Raw genomic sequence first — 4522 nt, 5'->3', positions numbered from 1 at the left:
GCTCAAGTCCACGTTCATGCCTGTGTGTTCTATGTGTTTGTCACGATCCGATGATATCGCGATACATCTAATTCGATTTATATCGTGATTCTTGATTGCTTGTGATTCGGCAGTGTCAATAATAGAAACTTTTCCTCCTTTAACCCGAAATCATTGCACATCACATGTCAATTCTCAGTCTGCACCACAGTGAACTGAGCTTTTCAAAAACCCTGGGTCGCAGATGACACTGATGAACACGTCAATCATAAATTGACAACTGTTACTTTGAGCAGTTTCAGTTCATCAAGCTTGTTAAAATAAAAACTCTCAGGGGGGAAGGAACCCCACCAGCCTTATCTCTGTGGATGTCAACAAGGCAGCAGCAGAAGACGAGTTGATGGTTTTGATGAGCTCTTATCAGTCCAGGCCTGAGAACTGTGCTTGTTTCAGTGTGACACAATCTTTCTTGTGAAGGACTCAGTGCGAGAAGCAGCAGCCACGCCCCGCCACACATCAAAGCTGTCCCCAAACACTGCACTTGTCAGCCTCCCTCCTCTGCTCCATTCGCAGCTAAACATAAGTGCAAAAACCCCAAATGCCCTGCGGCTAGTTTTTTTCGCCTCTGTTCTGATCACACTTGTCTTCAAAGGCCCTGGCACTCGCCCCGCTTTGTGGAATTCGTTAAAAAAAAAGGAAAAGAAAAAGAAAGCACGATACTGTAAGACTAATGTTGAATGAGTTGAGTTGGTGCAGGAAAAAAGGAGTGAAGAGAGTTAAAGAAAGACGTGGTAGAGACTGCGTGTGTGTGTGTGTGGATGTATTTCCCTGAGGAGACTAAGAGTGTGTGGAAGTTCATTTGGTTCTTGAGCCCCATGCAATCCCTCCTCTCTCCCTCTCTCCTCTCTCCCCACTCGCCATGCATATAAAATGCATGACACGGTCTGAAGAGGAATTTTAAATCAAGCCCTAGACTTTCAAAAGAGAGTCCGGTGTGGGTGTGGATGGTGAATGTGTGTAAAGAAAGGGCAGTGGAAGAGGAGGAGGGGGCAGGGGGGAGATAGTGAAGCCCTCCTGCCTTTTCTGCTTTAGGGCTACAAGGTGTAGATGAGGCTTTCGCAGCGATGGCTTTCACAGGGGAGATTGGGAGATCAAAGTAGGATTGTCTGGAGTAAGTCTGGTCCACTCTTATCCCTAATTTGGAAGTCCATCAGATCCGTGCATGAAATCTGTGCCTCATTTAGAGGCAACCTAAAAAAAAAAAAAAAACATTAAAAACTTCCCTTTGAGATCTGGCAATTTCCATGAAAGAGGTCAAATAAAGCACAGCTCGGGAAGAAAAATCATTAATCTCTAATATGTCTAATAAATGTAAATAATGAATGAGAGAGTGGTCAGTACTACTTATCACAGAATATTAGATCAACCACACAAACTGACCAGTTTCTTCACAGTCTGTATAGACACTGCACTGAACTGTGTGCTACAGTGTCACCTTGTGGCTGCAGCACGTCACTTCACCACAAATAATCCTGCAACTCGTGATTTGAGAGGGTGAGCTTCCTCTCGAGCGACAGGAAATGGCAGCTGACGAGACAGTGCAGATCATCTTCATATTCAGTTGCTGAGCGCTCAGCTGCTGTGGTGCTCATCTGAAATAAAAACCAGCCTTTTCCCAGCACTCCACCACTCGGCTGCCTATCCCTGCTCAAAATATCCCGAGGACAGCATGCCATGAGGAGAGAAGGCTCCAGGGCTGAAAGCTCAACAGCTCTGGTGATGATGACTGCTCGGCCATCTGTGGCCGGGGAAGCATTCACTCCAACGGAAATGTTTAAAGAACTGTGCAAAAAACACGCATGTAAATCCCAGGCTCTATGGTAATCAGCAGGAGGGCGGTGTCAAGAGAATGTGGTGTTTAAAATGTACAAATTGTGTCTGTGATCCAGTGATCAGAATCAAACTAAAAGAAGTTTATTTAATCAAAGCTAAAAAGGGATTTAATATCTCATTCTACAAATGGTTATTTGACTTGTCTGCTTCAAATAAAAGCTGAAACTGCTTCAGTCAAGTATAAAGGTTACAATAATAAACTGAGTAATATGTTTTGGTCTTTAAACAACATAATAGGACAAAATAATAGAAAACGTTGTAGATTAAGTTTTTTGTAGTCAGTGTTTCAGCTCCACAAATAAGTCAAGGATTTGTTAAAAGAGATGTGTAAATGAAACTAGAAAAATTTTGCAGCGAAATTTTGATCGGGCCTGCTTCTTGCTGCCAATTTTGTGTGGATTGAACCTTTAAAACTTGAAGCTTATAGACCGGGAGTGTCCAAACTTTTACTAAATACTACTAATAAAACTAATACTAAAGTATAACTTTTTTGTCAAATTTTGGACAACATACTATACTATGCCTTTTTTTTAGGTGATTTTGGGCAACATACTATCCTATGACTTTTTTTGGTGATTTAAGATGACATACTATAATATGACTTTTTTGTCACATTTTGGACGACATACTATACTATGACTTTTTTTAGCTGATTTTGGGCGACATACTATACTATGAGGGCCACATGGTGTGGTGTGGTTAGCACTCTCGCCTTGCAGCGAGAAGACCTGGGTTCGAGCCCCGGTTGGAACAAGGGCCTTTCTGCATGGAGTTTGCATGTTCTCCCCGTGTGTGCGTGGGTTCTCTCCGGGTACTCCGGCTTCCTCCCACAGTCCAAAAACATGCAATGTGGGGATTAGGTAAATTGGAAACTCTAAATTGACCGTAGGAGTGAGTGTGAGAGTGAATGGTTGTTTGTCTCTAGTTGTGTGCGTGGCCCTGCGATGGACTGGCGAACTGTCCAGGGTGTACCCCGCCTATCGCCCGATGTAGCTGAGATTGGCACAGCACCCCCCGCGACCCTCTGGTGGAGGATAAAGCGGTTAGATGATGACTGACTGACTATACTATGACTTTTTTGTCTGATTTTGGACAACATACTATACCATGACTTTTTTGACTGATTTTGGACAAAAAACTAAAGTATTTCTTTTTGTCGAATTTTGGATGACATACAAACCTATGACATTTTTGGGTCATTTAGGACATTTGACTGTAGTATAAGAGTGGTATGGTGGTGTAGTGGTTAGTAGTTAACACCATTGCTGCTTTTTTAAGAAAGTGCGTTAGTGAGTTCAATTCCAGGTCTGGCATCTTCAGGGGTGTGTTTTGTATGTTAACACCCTAAAATATGCCAAAACTGGGATTGAACCCAGCACGTTCTTGTAAATGTAACATAGTTAATACCTACTAACCACTACCCATTCATACCACTCATGTCGTGTGTCGTCCACAATTTGACAAAAATGTCAATTTAGTATGTCGTCCAAAATTTGACAAAAATGTCAATTTAGTATGTCGTCCAAAATTTGACAAAAATGTCATAGTTTATTGTCGTCCAAAGTTTGACAAAAAGGTCATAGTTTAGTATGTGGTCCAAAATGCGAACAAAATGTCATAGTTTAGTATGTGGTCCAAAATGTGACAAAAATTTCATAGTTTACTATGTGGTCCAAAATTTGACAAAAATGTGATGGTTTAGTATATGGTCCAAAATTTGACTAAAATGTCATAGTTAAGTATGTGTCAAAATTTACAAAATGTGATGGTTTAGTATGGTCCAAAATTTGACAAAAATGTCATAGTTAAGTATGTGGTCCAAATTTTGACAAAAAAAGACATAGTTTAGTATGTGGTCCAAAATTTGACAAAAATGTCATTGTTTAGTATGTCGTCCAAAATTTGACAAAAATGTCACTGTTTGTCATAGTTTTGTATGTGGTCTAAAATTTGACAAAAATTTCAAAGTTTAGTATGTGGTCCAAAATTTGACAAAAATGTCATTGTTTAGTATGTCGTCCAAAATTTGACAAAAATGTCATTGTTTGTCATAGTTTTGTATGTGGTCTAAAATTTGACAAAAAAGTTATACTTTAGCATGTGGTCCAAAATTTGACAAAAATGTCATAGTTTATTATGTAATCCAAAATTTAACAAAAATGTCTTACTTTAGTATGTGGTCAAAATTTTGACGAAAATGTCATCGTTAAGTATGTTGTCCAAAATTTGACAAAAATGTCATAGTTTATTATGTGGTCCAAAATTTGACAAAAAAGTCATAGTTTAGTATGTGGTCCAAAATTTGACAAAAATTCATAGTTTAGTATGTGGTCCAAAATTTGACTAAAATGTCATAGTTAAGTATGTGGTCCAAATTTTGACGAAAAATGTCATAACTAATTTTATTATATGAGTCAAAATCTGACAACAAAAAGACATAATTTAGTATGTCGTCCAAAATTTTGACAAAAAAGTCAAACTTTAGTATGTAGTCCAAAATTTGACAAAAATGTCATAGTTTAGTATGTCGTCCAAAATGTGACAAAAATTTCAAACTTTAGTATGTCGCCCAAAATGTGACAAAAATGTCATAGTTTAGTATGTGATCCAAAATTTGACTAAAATGTCATAGTTTAGGATGTGGTCAAAA

The sequence above is a fragment of the Solea senegalensis genome, linkage group LG1 (assembly GCF_019176455.1).
Source record: "Solea senegalensis isolate Sse05_10M linkage group LG1, IFAPA_SoseM_1, whole genome shotgun sequence".
Taxonomy (NCBI): domain Eukaryota; kingdom Metazoa; phylum Chordata; class Actinopteri; order Pleuronectiformes; family Soleidae; genus Solea; species Solea senegalensis.
Note: the sequence above shows the minus strand (reverse complement) of the source record.